This window comes from Schistocerca gregaria, chromosome 8, assembly GCF_023897955.1.
Source record: "Schistocerca gregaria isolate iqSchGreg1 chromosome 8, iqSchGreg1.2, whole genome shotgun sequence".
Classification (NCBI taxonomy): Eukaryota; Metazoa; Arthropoda; class Insecta; order Orthoptera; family Acrididae; genus Schistocerca; species Schistocerca gregaria.
Genome location: NC_064927.1, coordinates 166,308,205 through 166,326,290, shown reverse-complemented (window position 1 = coordinate 166,326,290; position 18,086 = coordinate 166,308,205). Strand labels below are relative to the sequence as shown.

The window sequence follows — 18,086 nt, the reverse complement described above, 5'->3', positions numbered from 1 at the left end:
TACAATGGAAAAACCTATGAACAGAAAAACGTATAAATTCGACGTGATAAATGAAATTCTACTGCCTGAACAATATTTGAAACTGTGTGTTCAGTTCTCACAAGCAGTCGCCTCAGAAACTATCAAAATATTCAATTTCACTTAAGCCTCCTTCCTATTTTCCTCCTGACGATCTTATTAGATACCTAATTTGAACCAGTGACATCAGGATACCATTGAAGCATCTCACTGGTATTATTGAGTGTTTCCGTTTATTTAGAAAATACCTTCTGTTACATAGTAAAATGATAGTGCTTCGTATTCCCCATTCTGAAGAACAGCTGTAGAAGACCTCCACAACAGTGGAGAAATGGTGAATCGAAAGGGAAATACAAGAGGAAAATGACAGCCCAAGAACTGAGAAAAAGCCAATTCTTATTTACAGTTGCTGTAAATAGTTGGAGCCTATATAGTGTATTTAATGGTCTTACATTGCGATTATGGTATAAAAGTAACATTTCCTTTGTTACATATGTAGCTGTGCCTCTCTTCAGCCTAAGTATAAGCTGCAAAACAAGATAAATTGTGTAGTACTTCATATTCAAACGAAACGTACTTTTCTTTATCTTACTTTAACTGCTGTCACAGCTAGCAATAACAGCTCAGTTTACATATTTTAAATGAGACAAATATCAGATTCAGTAATGTAGTTTATTGATCTATAGTATTACACAAATGGCCTGTATAACATTTCACTCGTTAAGAGGCCGCAGTTGGCTGACAAGTGTAAACACTTTACAGGCACAGTGACACTCGAGTGGTCATTTCACAAGTAATATCTACCATAGCCACCATAGCCACGATAGTCACCGTATCCACCATATCCATCATAACCACCATAGCCTCCGTAGGACCCATAGCCACCGTAGATACCATAGTCGTAGTCTATCAGTCCATCATAGCGCCCATAGTACCTCGGATAGTCTGCAACACAAACATGACACTGAAGAGCGGAGGGCATTCACAAGGTAACGAAAATCATGTTCCCTTTGGTTGTGGACCACAGAAACAAAGGGTCTAAATTTTCCATAGTCCTCTATCGTTTTAGGTTAACCCTGACTTGGGTTTTGCGATCGACAGTAAAAATTGTGATCATTATATATCATTCTTTCTTTATTTACCTGAAATTACACATACTTGGCAAACTTGCTACGAAGGCCAAAAATTTATTTTATAAAGATGACAATTTTACAGTCAGGTTGTAATATTTATTAAAAACTCTTCTTCGTTACATCAGATACACAATTAGTTACTGCCCCTACAGCCATTTTGAACGGTTTACATATTTTGGCGCCAATGTGATAGTTCTAGAACATGAGTGACGGTTAAGTTCAGTTGTTACGGTATTATGAATCAGCACGTAACAGCAAATCTAACAGCAAGTGGCACTAACGTAAAAATTGAACTCATACGACTTATTAGCGTTCATGATTGTGTATGGAAAATGGCTATATAAGCCGAAACTAAGTGCACATTGGACAAACGATTGGTCATCCATCGAAGCCATCACAGTAACACTGGGCAACTCCACTTCTAAGACTTAGTTCGGCGAGCAAGACAATCGACAGATTCCTTCAGGTATGTCATATCCAACTCAAGCCACTCATTCAAAATTACTTCCCATAGGCTACAGAGCTGCCAAGTTGCACGGGTGTTTACGCCTACGTTTCACCGTCTGTACCAAATAGTTCCACACGCTATCTATGGGACTGAGAGCGGATGTTTAGAGGGGCGGTAGGGTGCCTGAGTGTTCGTCAAACCAAAAACCTATGTGTTCCGCCCTATGAATATGCCTGTTCTCATTTTGAAAGAAGTTAGTGCGCATAACATAATCATGAAACTGCACAGGGTACAGCAGCCCCTTGTCGCTGAGAATGTGGTAACAAAGATTGTGATTCATGTTCAGGGTGAGCAGCATGTACCAAATCCACGGTACGAAACATATAGAACCAACTCCGGCCTGAACTGCAACCTCCACACGTAGCGGGTTAAATACTTCACTGGCCCGTCTGTGTACTTGAGACACATTGCGTCATGTGAAAACAACTTGTTGAACGACACTAGACGTCTCCAGAAATACCCCGACTCCAAATGTATGTCGCATCTACTCCTCTTCGCACAGTTCGCTTGGAAGCTGACTGAACTGCAGCTGAAGTCACAGACAGAAGACATCACAGTTGCATTTGATACTGACTGGGATTGATAAAATGTGACAATTGCTTCCAGTGCCTGTTGGTTAGGATGTTTCAATGAGCACTAATATCCTTCGGGTTGACTTTCTGCGAGGGCTTCACCATTCCTTGTGGACATGTTGGACAGGCTGCACTGATGCAACAAAGAAACCGGCAATTTCGTTCATGGTGTGCTCTTGGGCATACCCAAACACGATAGCTCTTTGCTACTATTATGTCACGTCTCGGAGTGTACCGATCATTCTGCACTGGTTCCATACAAACGACTGCAACAAACACACATCAAAAAAAGTTTTGGATCACCCCGGTTCCCAGAACTTTTGAAGATAGACGTTGACTTTGAATATTGTATCACAGACAGTTTCCCTTTGAATGTTCAGAGATGTCACTAAACGGGCCCAAAGATGTAAACAACCATGCATGAGCTGTGCCTATTAGACGGGGGGGGGGGGGGGGGGCGACAACCGATTAGTTCCAGTTATTCCAGCAGGAAGGGGGTACATGGCTCGTGTTGTCTGTAGTTCAACCAAGCCTAGACGGCCAATACCGCAGTTCAGTCGCGTCCGCATTGTAACTTTGCGATAGGGAGGGATCTCAAGAAGTGTCCAGACGTCTAGGAGTGAACCAAAGCGATGTTGTTCGGACATTTAGGAGATAAAGGGAGACAGGGACTGCTGATGACATGCCTCGCTCAGGCCGCCCAAGGGATACTACTGCAGTGGATGACCGCTACCTACGGATTATGGCGGGAGGAACCGTGACAGCTACGCCACCATGTTGAATAACGCTTTTCGTGAAGCCATAGGGCGTCGTATTACGGCTCAAACTGTGTGCAATAGGCTGCACGACGCGCAGCTTCATTCCCAATGTCCATGGCGAGATCCATCCTTGCAATCACGACACCACGCAGTGCGGTACAAATGGGCCCATTAACATGCCGAAGGGACCGCTCAGGATTGGCACCGATGAGTGTCGCATATGCCTTCAAGCAGACAATCGTCGGAGATGTGGAGGCATCTCGGTCAGGCTGACCGCCTTAGACACACTGTCCAGCGCGTGCAGCAAGGTGGAGGCTCCCTGCTGTTTTGGGGTGACATTATGTGGAGCCGACGTACGCCGCTGGTGGTAATGAAAGGCGCCGTAACGACTATACGATACGTGAATGCCATCCTCCGACCGATAGCGCAACCATATCGGTAGCATATTGGCGAGGTATTCGTCTTCATGGACTACAATTCGCGTCCCCATCGTGCACATCTTGTGAATGACTTCCTTCAGGATAACGACACCGCTCGACTAGAGTGGCCAGCATGTTCTCCAGACATGAACCCTATCGAAGATCCTGGGATAGACTGAAAAGGACTGTTTATGGACGACGTGACCCACCAATCACTCTGAGGGTTCTATGCCGAATCGCCGTTGAGGAGTGGGACAACCTGGACCAGCAGTGCCTTGATGAACTTGTGGGTAGTATGCCACGACGAATAAAGGACTGCATCAATGCAAGAGTACGTGCTACTGGTTGTTCAAGGTACCGGTATGTACAGCAATCTGAACCACCACTTCTGAACGTGGTACAACATGCAATGTGTGGTTTTCATGGGCAATAAAAGTGGCGGAAATGATGTTTATGTTGATATCTATTACAATTTTCTGTACAGGTTCCGAGGTGATGCAAAATCTTTTTTGATGTGTGTACATACCACTTCCCCCCCATGAACCATGGACCTTGCCGTTGGTGGGGAGGCTTGCGTGCCTCAGCGATACAGATGGCCGTACCGTAGGTGCAACCACAACGGAGGGGTATCTGTTGAGAGGCCAGACAAACGTGTGGTTCCTGAAGAGGGGCAGCAGCCTTTTCAGTAGTTGCAGGGGCAACAGTCTGGATGATTGACTGATCTGGCCTTGCAACATTAACCAAAACTGCCTTGCTGTGCTGGTACTGCGAACGGCTGAAAGCAAGGGGAAACTACAGCCGTAATTTTTCCCGAGGACATGCAGCTTTACTGTATGATTAAATGATGATGGCATCCTCTTGGGTAAAATATTCCGGAGGTAAAATAGTCCCCCATTCGGATCTCCGGGCGGGGACTACTCAGGAGGATGTCGTTATCAGGAGAAAGAAAACTGGCATTCTACGGATCGGAGCGTGGAATGTCAGATCCCTTAATCGGGCAGGTAGGTTAGAAAATTTAAAAAGGGAAATGGATAGGTTAAAGTTAGATATAGTGGGAATTAGTGAAGTTCGGTGGCAGGAGGAACAAGACTTCTGGTCAGGTGATTACAGGGTTATAAACACAAAATCAAATAGGGGTAATGCAGGAGTAGGTTTAATAATGAATAGGAAAATAGGAATGCGGGTAAGCTACTACAAACAGCATAGTGAACGCATTATTGTGGCCAAGATAGATACGAAGCCCACACCTACTACAGTAGTGCAAGTTTATATGCCAACTAGCTCTGCAGATGACGAAGAAATTGAAGAAATGTACGATGAAATAAAAGAAGTTATTCAGATAGTGAAGGGAGACGAAAATTTAATAGTAATGGGTGACTGGAATTCGAGTGTAGGAAAAGGGAGGGAAGGAAACATAGTAGGTGAATATGGATTGGGGCTAAGAAATGAAAGAGGAAGCCGCCTAGTAGAATTTTGTACAGAGCACAACTTAGTCATAGGTAACACTTGGTTTAAGAATCATGAAAGAAGGTTGTATACGTGGAAGAACCCTGGAGATACTAAAAGGCATCAGATAGATTATATAATGGTAAGACAGAAATTTAGGAACCAGGTTTTAAGTTGTAAGACATTTCCAGGGGCAGATGTGGACTCTGATCACAATCTATTGGTTATGACCTGTAGATTAAAACTGAAGAAACTGCAAAAATGTGGGAAATTAAAGAGATGGGACCTGGATAAACTGAAAGAACCAGAGGTTGTACAGAGTTTCAGGGAGAGCATAAGGGAACAATTGACAGGAATAGGGGAAAGAAATACAGTAGAAGAAGAATGGGTAGCTCTGAGGGATGAAGTAGTGAAGGCAGCAGAGGATAAAGTAGGTAAAAAGACGAGGGCTGCTAGAAATCCTTGGGTAACAGAAGAAATATTGAATTTAATTGATGAAAGGAGAAAATATAAAAATGCAGTAAATGAAGCAGGCAAAAAGGAATACAAACGTCTCAAAAATGAGATCGACAGGAAGTGCAAAATGGCTAAACAGGGATGGCTAGAGGACAAATGTAAGGATGTAGAAGCTTATCTCACTAGGGGTATGATAGATACTGCCTACAGGAAAATTAAAGAGACCTTTGGAGAGAAGAGAACCACGTGTATGAATATCAAGAGCTCAGATGACAACCCAGTTCTAAGCAAAGAAGGGAAGGCAGAAAGGTGGAAGGAGTATATAGAAGGTTTATACAAGGGTGATGTACTTGAGGACAATATAATGGAAATGGAAGAGGATGTAAATGAAGACGAAATGGGTGATACGATACTGCGTGAAGAGTTTGACAGAGCACTGAAAGACCTGAGTCGAAACAAGGCCCCCGCAGTAGACAACATTCCATTAGAACTACTGACGGCCTTGGGAGAGCCAGTCATGACAAAACTCTACCAGCTGGTGAGCAAGATGTATGAGACAGGCGAAATACCCTCAGACTTCAAGAAGAATATAATAATTCCAATCCCAAAGAAAGCAGGTGCTGACAGATGTGAAAATTACCGAACTATCAGTTTAATAAGTCACAGCTGCAAAATACTAACGCGAATTCTTTACAGACGAATGGAAAAACTGGTAGATGCGGACCTCGGGGAGGATCAGTTTGGATTCCGTCGAAATGTTGGAACACGTGAGGCAATACTGTCCTTACGACTTATCTTAGAAGAAAGATTAAGAAAAGGCAAACCTACGTTTCTAGCATTTGTAGACTTAGAGAAAGCTTTTGACAATGTTGACTGGAATACTCTTTTTCAAATTCTAAAAGTGACAGGGGTAAAATACAGGGAGCGAAAGGCTATTTACAATTTGTACAGAAACCAGATGGCAGTCATAAGAGTCGAGGGGCATGAAAGGGAAGCAGTGGTTGGGAAAGGAGTGAGGCAGGGTTGTAGCCTCTCCCCGATGTTATTCAATCTGTATATTGAGCAAGCAGTAAAGGAAACAAAAGAAAAATTTGGAGTAGGTATTAAAATTCATGGAGACGAAGTAAAAACTTTGAGGTTCGCCGATGACATTGTAATTCTGTCAGAGACGGCAAAGGACTTGGAAGAGCAGTTGAACGGAATGGACAGTGTCTTGAAAGGAGGATATAAGATGAACATCAACAAAAGCAAAACGAGGATAATGGAATGTAGTCCAATTAAATCGGGTGATGCTGAGGGAATTATATTAGGAAATGAGACACTTAAAGTAGTAAAGGAGTTTTGCTATTTAGGAAGTAAAATAACTGATGATGGTCGAAGTAGAGAGGATATAAAATGTAGACTGGCAATGGCAAGGAAAGCGTTTCTGAAGAAGATATATTTGTTAACATCGAATATACACTCCTGGAAATTGAAATAAGAACACCGTGAATTCATTGTCCCAGGAAGGGGAAACTTTATTGACACATTCCTGGGGTCAGATACATCACATGATCACACTGACAGAACCACAGGCACATAGACACAGGCAACAGAGCATGCACAATGTCGGCACTCGTACAGTGTATATCCACCTTTCGCAGCAATGCAGGCTGCTATTCTCCCATGGAGACGATCGTAGGGATGCTGGATGTAGTCCTGTGGAACGGCTTGCCATGCCATTTCCACCTGGCGCCTCAGTTGGACTAGCGTTCGTGCTGGACGTGCAGACCGCGTGAGACGACGCTTTATCCAGTCCCATACATGCTCAATGGGGGACAGATCCGGAGATCTTGCTGGCCAGGGTAGTTGACTTACACCTTCTAGAGCATGTTGGGTGGCACGGGATACATGCGGACGTGCATTATCCTGTTGGAACAGCAAGTTCCCTTGTCGGTCTAGGAATGGTAGAACGATGGCTTCGATGACGGTTTGGATGTACCGGGCACTATTCAGTGTCCCCTCGACGATCACCAGAGGTGTACGACCAGTGTAGGAGATCGCTCCCCACACCATGATGCCGGGTGTTGGCCCTGTGTGCCTCGGTCGTATGCAGTCCTGCTTGTGGCGCTCACCTGCACGTCGCCAAACACGCATACGACCATCATTGGCACCAAGGCAGAAGCGACTCTCATCGCTGAAGACAACACGTCTCCATTCGTCCCTCCATTCACGCCTGTCGCGACACGACTAGAGGCGGGCTGCACGATGTTGGGGCGTGAGCGGAAGACGGCCTAACAGTGTGCGGGACCGTAGCCCAGCTTCATGGAGACGGTTGCGAATGGTCCTCGCCGATACCCCAGGAGCAACAGTGTCCCTAATTTGCTGGGAAGTGGCGGTGCGGTCCCCTACGGCACTGCGCAGGATCCTACGGTCTTGGCGTGGATCCGTGCGTCGCTGCGGTCCGGTCCCAGGTCGACGGGCACGTGCACTTTCCGCCGACCACTGGCGACAACATCGACGTACTGTGGAGAGCACACGCCCCACGTGTAGAGCAATTCGGCGGTACGTCCACCCGGCCTCCCGCATGCCCACTATACGCCCTCGCTCAAAGTCCGTCATATGCACATACGGTTCACGTCCACGCTGTCGCTGCATGCTACCAGTGTTAAAGACTGCGATGGAGCTCCGTATGCCACGGCAAACTGGCTGACACTGACGGCGGCGGTGCACAAATGCTGCGCAGCTAGCGCCATTCGACGGCCAACACCGCGGTTCCTGGTGTGTCCGCTGTGCCGTGCGTGTGATCATTGCTTGTACAGCCCTCTCGCAGTGTCCGGAGCAAGTATGGTGGGTCTGACACACCGGTGTCAATGTGTTCTTTTTTCCATTTCCAGGAGTGTAGATTTAAGTGTCAGGAAGTCATTTCTGAAAATATTTGTTTGGAGTGTAGCCATGTATGGAAGTGAAACATGGACGATAACTAGTTTGGACAAGAAGAGAATAGAAGCTTTCGAAATGTGGTGCTACAGAAGAATACTGAAGATAAAGTGGATAGATCACGTAACTAATGAGGAGGTATTGAATAGGATTGGGGAGAAGAGACGTTTGTGGCACAACTTGACTAGAAGAAGGGATCGGTTGGTAGGACATGTTTTGAGGCATCAAGGGATCACAAATTTAGCATTGGAGGGCAGTGTGGAGGGTAAAAATCGTAGAGGGAGACCGAGAGATGAGTACACTAAGCAGATTCAGAAGGATGTAGGTTGCAGTAGGTACTGGGAGATGAAGCAGCTTGCACAGGATAGAGTAGCATGGAGAGCTGCATCAAACCAGTCTCAGGACTGAAGACCACAACAACAACACACCACTTTACTGCAACGACTCGCATAATCTGTTGGGTACCAGTTCTACCCAGTGTTCAGCGCTCTAAGACGAGCAGTGTACTCTTTTCAGCGCATGATAAATATTCTTTACCGTGCGGTTAGGTAGGTGTATATGGCGTCACCAAGAATACGTCATAACAGCTATTGCCGTCCGCGCGTGAACATCTAATCTTAATGCTGTGATTTTGGAAGCTAACTGCTAGCCTACAGACCAAGCCGGTATTCTTGCGTTAGAAATACACTGGTCAGTAACTCACCTGTTAGAAGGTACGGCTGCGATGCATACGGGTACCTGTAGACGGAGCTGAAGGAGTGAGCGTAGAGTGGCCGGCGGTAGACGTAGCGCGCGGGCTGGCGGTACGTGTAGTCGTAGTAGGCCGTCGTAGTAGGCCTGAGCGCCAGCGAGGCGGCAGCGCCCGTGGCCAGCCACGCCAGCAGCACAGCCGTGCACTACAGAGATGCAGACGGGACAGTGGGAGTCACCATCCACCACATCGCAGTAACAAACAGAGCACACGTCACTGCTGAGGAAATCAGAGCGGCATTGAATGACCATGTTTATTGCATGTGTGCAGTGAGACAACAGAATGATTGGACTGCATCAAAATAAAATCGCAAGTTCTATTAGTTTTTTTAAATTTTTATGCCCCGTGTTACGAAAATATCTTAATAGTGTAACTGGTTTTAACCAGCTAGTGCTAATCCTTACTTATTTTTGTACCCTTTCTACATGGGCCATTATCAATTATTTTGCAGCCAAAATAACAACATTTATCTATCACTTTAGTGCCGTATTAATTAATCTAACTCCCTTCTTTAATAAGTTTCCTTTAATTTACGTCTATGGTCACAATATTTTCTGTTCAACAGATTACTGGTTTCGGTCTTTAATGACCATCATCAGATCTGTCTCATAAAAACAAAGTCCTAATGAACTGCAGCCATAGTGGCATCTTCAACTGTTAAATGCGGAATCAGCACCAGCATCGTCAAATACATATAAATCACATCACATGCACGAGTCATGTTGTCAGTGAAATTGACAACATGACGTGTGCATGTGATGTGATTTATATAGGAAACTTATTACACATACGGGTCACTGTGTTTTTTCTCGACAATGTCGCATCTTGTGATATTACTTCTTTGTCAGTACTCATTCTCTTCAGTTCATCTTCGAAGTCCTTTGCCATCTCTGGCAAAATCAGAAAGCCATTGGCAAAGCCCTCAGTCTCAATTACTTCTCTCTCAACTTTAAGCTCCTTTCCAAATTTCTCCTTGTGGTTCTTGACAGCTTGCTTAATGTATGATAGGGATAGAATATAACCTAGAGTCACACTCTTCTCAACCATTCCTTCCCTTGCATGTCCTTCTAATCTTATTACTACAGTCCTGTGACTTTATAAGTAGTAGATAATCTTATCTGTATCTGTTATTCGTGCTACCTTCATAATTTTAACAAGTGTAATTCAGTCAGCATTGCCAAAGTTTTTTCTGAAACTACAATTCCTATAAACATAGGTTTACCTTCTACTAAGACATAAGAGTGTCAGTACTGCTCCACACCACATGTTCCTAATTCTATCAGGAAACCAAAGTGACCTTCCCAGAGGTCGGCTTATGCCAATCTTTCCGTTCTTCTAAAAGTAGTTCATGTCACTATTTTGCAACCATAAATGATCGTGAGATAATATTCCCAATTCTTAACAATTCCATTCAACTACAACAATTACATTCTTATCTTTTTGTTTTTGAGATCTGTCTTACACAATCTCAGCTTTGCCACTGACCTAGGAGACATAAAAAGAAAACAAAAGTACATAGAAACCAACAAATACACTCAAACACAAAAATAAGCCGAAACCCATGTACCGATTCTACCAACAGTACACAAACTTTACAGAAGGCAAACTTGATAACGAACCAACCCAGTCATTAGAGAACGATTTAAAAAAGTCCAAACTCAACAATAAATGAATATTACATTGCATAGAAAATCTAATTATTGAAAGTAAGAACATACTTTCTCAGGAAGAGAGAAAGGATTCAAACACCATAAACATAAATCTAACAATATAATTAATAGGCAAAGTTATTTAAAACACCATAGATGTAAGTTACGAACATATTAAAACAAAAGTTATCCACAATATGTAAAACTCTACAAACCATTAGAGGAAAAACATGCAGAAAAACACACTAACACCAAAGATACACCAGGGGAATACGGTGGTTCCCGTGAGTAAGCAATGTTACATTGAAAAAAAAAGCAGGAAAAAATTCATTACACAGAGTGAAATAACAAAAACCAAGTAAAATCCGACAAAACGTACTTGGTGACATTCAAAGAGCTCACATATTCAGCATAAAACTTACTGCTCCTAAAGCACACACACTTAAAAATTTACAAAAGGAGCACACCCATGAGAGGGGCAAAATTACAGAAAAGCTTGCACATAGACCCTTGCACCACATTTTTTTTACATTCACTCAAGAGTGAAAGATGCAGAATAAAGAATCTGTGAAAGTACAGAGGAATTAAAAACCACATAAAAGACATATATTCTGCATATTGCAATGTAGTTCTCATATAATATAGATGACTTCTATCACACAACTTGCCTCAAACGAACAATTACAAAAGAAGTACTAACTTGCTTTATCACAGTCAGTTATCACAGGAACACACCTCAGAAATACACTGTCCTACACTTTATTAAGAGCAGAATTACTTTGAAAGTAATAAAAATTTCTGCTTGTAAGAGGAAGGATTGCTAATGGGGGGAATTTCAGGAGAGTTAGTAAATATCTTCATGAAAAAAGAGAGTAAAACATATTTCAGAAAATATTTTGAAGAATATGTAGCCTAGAATGCTAACATAAGGACATGGATTGCATCCTCTGCTTGATAGATGAACCATAACTGCAAACAGACCAACTAACATAGATTAACTTACTACACCACAGCATAATGTCTGCATCAGAAAGTGACCAAGTAGGACAATGAAACTTCCTAGATATAGCTATCAAAAATAAAAATAACCGACATTCATTCATTATTTACAGGAATACCACCACAACAGACACAGTACTACACGAACCATCAAACCACTCACAAAGCAGCTGTTAGAAGCTCTAGTCTACTAGTCCTAGTCTACTTGATCTAGCAACTAACTTCTTCCATTCTGACCATCACACACTGTAAGCGAATGATACTTACGAGAATCCCTGACGCCATGACGACCACAAGAGAATTCTTTCGCGAAAGCGGCGTACAGCAGCCTATATACGGGTCATGGTAGCGCGCCCTTGGTGGCGTTTTATAGCGGCTTGTTTACAGCGACCGGATGCGAACCGCCACGCGCTGGGGGCGGCCTCCCATGTAGAACAGCAGCTACCAGGGAACTCTCACGCACGGTCACTCCAGTGGGATGCTGCCAACGTAACAGCACAAGACAGTAGGTAAACCCACGTGCACGCTTATGATGATGACTCTGCAAAGGAACCAGACAGTCTCCAGTTTTTACAGGAGCTCTAAAATACGGTTTCTGTAAACGATTGGTCACATAAACACTCGAATATCGATTCTGTAAATACAATTCACACTGCCAGTTTTGAGCTCCCCATGTAAGAATTACCAGATCAGCCGAAGACCAAGTTATATATCAGGCGGACATTCATTGCTCATTCTCACTCTCAGAGCATGTCTAACGATTCCAGTGTTCGTACGTTTTTCAGAGGGTCGAGTTTCAGAGAATGTGCCACCAATTTTCGTTACAAGGCAGATAAGCAGAATCATGGACGAATCAAAATGATGTTGAATACTAGTCAATATTAAAAGTGTGGTAACTGTCGACGCGTGGTAAGAAGTGGAAGTGCTATAGGTGGAAGAATTTTAACCAATTAATCAAAGAATTTAGGGGAAAGGCAGCAATAAGATGTCATTAAGGACAACGACAGGTGTTTGTGTGTGTGGAAGGTGGGGAGGAGGCGGTGAGGTGGAGAATCAAGTACTATAAGATTTAAATAATGGAGCACTGCAGGAGTTACGTATTTTTTAAAGCTTAGCACGACGCATTTCGAAGTCAAATGCTAATATTTTTATAAAAAATTTTCTTTCAAGTTTGCATGTGCGCTGCTACGCCTATATTGCACAATATCCGTCTTTTTGAAGCTGTATCGCAATTACAAATAAACCTTGAGACATTTTTTACCTGTTAATGTTAGGAAGCAATATTTTTATGGCTGCCTACTCGTACTGTGTCTGTTCATAGTTGTCCTGTTTTGCAGTATATGTTGCATTCTTTGTTACCACTATGAGCTGTTTTCAAAACCAAGAGGTGCAGACATGGGTTTATCGATAACCGGAACAATAGCAGGCATTTTCGGAAACCAACTAAAACACGAAACATCTAGTAGCCAGGGACCTTATTCGCAAAAACGTTCAGTATAAAAAACATGTGTCATTTTTTATTTTAGTCAAACGGGACACCTGTGACACCACTAACATCATAAATTTCTTCAGTATTGTACATAAAAAAATTAATTTGACCGTTTATTACCAGAAAAATGACAGCGTTAGTTTATTAGATTTGTGCACAAAAAATGACAACAGGCAAAATTTTGAGACATTTAGAATAATTTCAGCTTCGAGCATCACATTTCCTGCCGCATACAAAACGATGGTACACGCACGACATGGAGAAGGAATTTGACATCATTATGTAGACTACAATGATTGATGACTTCCCCAGATCAACGGCAGATAAATTACGCAAACAAATTTCAAACAAGACAGAAACTACTGGCGGTTTGGGAAGAACAAATAAGACACTCAAATTTGTGGCCAGAGCACCTTATGTAGTAGGCAACATTTCTGCAAAAATAGAAAGCCTATTTGCGTCACATAAAGTTATAGCCGCTTTCTTCACAGAAAATAAACTACAAGAGAGATTGTTGCACGCCTTATACAATGAAAAATAAAGTGTCTAACTCAGGAACACACAAAACCATATGTAAAGATTGCTAAAGCTGCTACACAGACTGGCAGGAACATTCATACTAGATACACTAACACATCAAGTGTTACACACATAACTAGTTTACGAAATGAGCGTTCGTAACACACATGAAAATACTGGATACCCATTCAAAAATTTTGAAGAAGACGTTAAGAATTTCCAGAAATCGCATACCACTGATTTAATCGAGGAACAGGAAATTTTTGAACACTACAAAAGACAAGAGAAAAAATATCTGAATAAAAAACTACAGAGTGAAGCAGTTAATCCCTGCAAAAGTTTCTCCTGTATAGAATAACTCACACAAATTCCATAATTATGTTCGTTTGTTAGTAGACTCTGCTCAATACTTGCAACAAAGTAGTACGAATGTAAGTAATAATAAATGGATAATTTAAAATAGAATAAAAATCATAACTGATAATTTAAAAGTCAGTTATTCTAAGACAAAAGTTGTAAGTGACAACTTTACGTACACAGTACAACCCACGGAGCATGTAACATCTCTTACTGTCTCCAAACTCTGTATGAAGTCATACTGTCATAATTTCTTCGTACCACGTTATGTATTTCACAGAGAAACAGTGTGAGTGATGATTTGCGTGTGTGGATTTGTGCGAAATGAAAGGAGACAAAGTACTTGGAAGTAGACAGGCAAGAATACAATTTTCTAACGTTACAACATTGACCCATATGCTGACTGCCGTATAAGCTAAAAAAAGGCAGATTACGCTGCAAGAGATGCAGGACAAGTTGCACGCAAACATCTCACAAAAAAATATTAATATAAATATTTGGGCTTGGCAATGACAATATGTTCGCTAAACGCATCGTGGTGAGTAACTGGTACAGTCATGAATGACACATTTACAAGGTTTTCAAAAACATCCATTATTATGAATAAAATTAGGCATAGACTGTTCTTGTAGCTAGTGACAAATAAGGCCCGATACTTTTATGTGCAGAAAGTATAATTATGACACCTGAGAGAACAAAGTAAGTAACGTGATTTGACTCCTATATTAAATATGATGTAGTCACACAACCCACATTTTCAGTACAGCAAACGGAAATGGAAGCCTGGAAATCCAATATTTATAATCCGCATACGACGGCACTGGTTTCTTAGTCTTCCGCAGCTGCGCAAAGAGGCAGTCTCCTCGTCTGTGCACACATAAATTCAAAATGTAGAAAACAGTTAATTAGAATAAGTGTCATGTAAATATCCTACTTCCCTTCGTTGCACCTGATAATTGAATCGTCGCAACAGGATGTCTCATGGCATCAGTCAGCGATCCAGTACACGACGAGTTATCTTCTCTCAGCATCTGTAACCCAATTAGCATGCAGAGAATTTCTGTTTACTACTTTTACTTCCCAACTGCGACTGAGAACAAGAATATCTACTTTGCAAAATAACTATGAGTCATGTGGTTAGTTCATGTAAGACAACAGAATAGCGAAAAGCCAAGGTGGCAATTTCAGGTATATTACGGCCAAGGTTCAATATGGTTCCCGGTAAACTGAAGTCCAGAGAAGTAAATTTTTAACACCAAAGATGGGAAAGTCCGACCATTAAAATCGATACCGATACTTCAGTTCTGAATAACCTTTGGTTTTCGGTATTTGTTTGGTCTCGGTTACAATAGTTATTTTTTTCAATTTTTTACTAATAACAGTATATAAAACCGTTGTATTAACTTTCTATTCTCGTGATGCCAAAAGGTTTGGTTTTTAAATAAAACTTTGTGCCAACTCGAGTAATGTTTATTTGTAAAATTTCCATTGCTTTGAAATAGGCTACTGGCGTGAAAAGCAAGCAGTGTTATTTTCATAAAAACGTCGACACATGGAAACGTACAACCAACATATGACGTAAGAATCGGAACAGCATTCCTGAAACAGTAATATCCCTGTTGCCGTATGGAATGTCATGCTAGTAGATGCGCGTGCACATGTACTGTGCATAACTTCTCCACACTTGGTCTGTCATTGTACACACAATAATTATTTCGTAGATTATGAGAACCATAGATTGCGATGCCTGTGACTACATAATATGCTCCTGTGTGCATGTAGCCCTAGGAAACGGAAAACGTAATAGGAAGAGCACAGTCCTGCTCGAGAGAATTCCATTCGTGATTAACATGCAGACATGTGATTTCCTCTTCAAGATATCAGCATTCTGGTGCCAGCAATGATGGAACAGTACTCATGGACAATTGTTTCATTCATGATTCTGAACTCCCAAAATTCATCTCTCCTTTTCTGAACACCACTGTATGTAGGCATTGGGCAAAATTACCTTTTTTTCTCATGTGTTTCTATTTTTATGTACATTTGGCGTGACCATCGTCATGCATGCAAGTCGCCGTACAGACCAATGTTGTGGTACTTTGAGAAAAAACGGCCTTGTACTACTTATTAATAGCAATTCTCTATCTGCTACTGGTCTGTAGTCTCACCACAGTTTCCTTCATTAATCAAGTTAACTGCCTCGGCAACAGAATTGACTGCTGTCAGAAAAGTTGTCTGGTGTTTCCACGGTCTAGGGAGCAGAAGATTATCAGGTGAGATCATCATAGGGGATTCGGTAACATCGAGTGCGTCCGCCTGACACACAGCAACTGACACACAGTTGGTAATGTTCCACGACTTCAGCACCTCTCACCACAACGACGCGCACGGCGACGTGAGATGGAGACCTTGTCAGGTACGATAACCAGAATAAATCATATGCAGCTTAATTTGCATTGCCTCTGAGCACTATGCGACTTAACTTCTGAGGTCATCAGTCGCCTAGAACATAGAACTAATTAAACCTAACTAACTTAAGGACATCTCACACATCCATGCCCGAGGCAGGATTCGAACCTGCGACCGTAGCGGTCGCCCGGTTCCAGACTGTAGCGCCTCGAACCGCACGGCCACTCAGGCTGGCTTCAATTGCATTCTGAACAGTAACGTAAATATTTTGTGATGTTTTCACAAGCAACGCAGATATTTGATGAAGAAAACGTACTCAAATCGTAACATATATTGGCTAATAGTTGGTATAAATAATTTTACACTACTGGCCATTAAAATTGCTACACCAAGAAGAAATGCAGAAGATAAACGGATATTTATTGGACAAATATATTATACTAGAACTGACATGTGATTACATTATCACGCAATTTGGGTGCACAGATCCTGAGAAATCAGTACCCACAACAACCACCTCTGGCTGTCATAACGGCCTTGATACGCCTGGGCATAGAGTCAAACAGGGCTTGGATGGCGTGTACAGGTACAGCTGCCCATGCAACTTTAACACTAGACCACAGTTCATCAAGAGTAGTGACTGGCGTATTGTGACGAGCCAGTTGCTCGGTCACCATTGACCAGACGTTTTCAGTTGGTGAGAAATCTGGAGAATGTGTGGCCAGGGCAGCAGTCGAACATTTTCTGTATCCAGAAAGGCCAGTAAAGAACCTGCAACATGCGGTCGTGCACTATCCTGCTCAAATGTAGGGTTTGGCAGGGATCGAATGAAGGGTAGAGCCATGGTTCGTAACACATCGGAAATGTAACGAACAAGAGGTGACCGAGATGTGTAACCTATAGCACCCCACACCATCGTGCCGGATGATACGCCAGTATAGCGATGACAAATACACGCTTCCAATGTGCGTTCATGGCATATAAGATGGTTCAAATGGCTCTGAGCACTATGGGACTTAACATCTGAGGTCATTAGTCCCCTAGAACTTAGAACTACTTAAACCTAACTAACCTAAGGACATCACACACATCCATACCCGAGGCAGGATTCGAACCTGCGACCGTAGCGGTCGCGCGGTTCCGGACTGAGCGCCTAGAACCGCTAGACCACCGCGGCCGGCCAATGTGCGTTCATCGCGATGTCACGAAACACGGATCCGTCTATCATGACGCTATAAACAGAACCTGGATTCGTCGGAAAAAATGTTTTGCCATTCGTGCACCCAGATTCTTCGTTGAGTGCACCACCGCACGCGCTCCTGTCTGTGATACAGCGTCAAGGGTAACCGCAGCTATGGTCTTCGAGATAATCGTTCATGCTTCTGCAAAGTCGTCGAACTGTTCGTGCAGATGGTTGTTGTCTTGCAGACGCCCCCATTTGTTGACTCAGGGATCGAGACGTTACAGCCAAGCGGATAAGGTGCCTGTCTCCTCGAATGCTAGTGATACGAGGCCGTTGGGATCCAGCACGGCGTTCCATATTACCCTCCTCAACCCACAGATTCCATGTTCTACTAACAGTCATTGGACCTTGACCAACGGGAGCAGCAATGTCACCACACGATAAACCGAAATCGCGATAGGCTACAATCCGACCTTTATCAAAGTCGGAAACATGATGGTA

General features: G+C 42.7%; 1 long non-coding RNA gene across 1 annotated transcript; it reads right to left on the bottom strand.

The window, feature by feature from the left end:
• Positions 1–725: 725 nt before the first annotated feature.
• LOC126284966 (uncharacterized) lies at positions 726–11,915 on the bottom strand. Its single transcript, XR_007551584.1, has 3 exons — positions 11,896–11,915; positions 8,933–9,125; positions 726–963 (listed from the first exon to the last, which is right to left on the bottom strand). It is a non-coding gene; the product is annotated as an uncharacterized LOC126284966 (long non-coding RNA).
• Between the last annotated feature and the right edge of the window lie 6,171 nt (positions 11,916–18,086).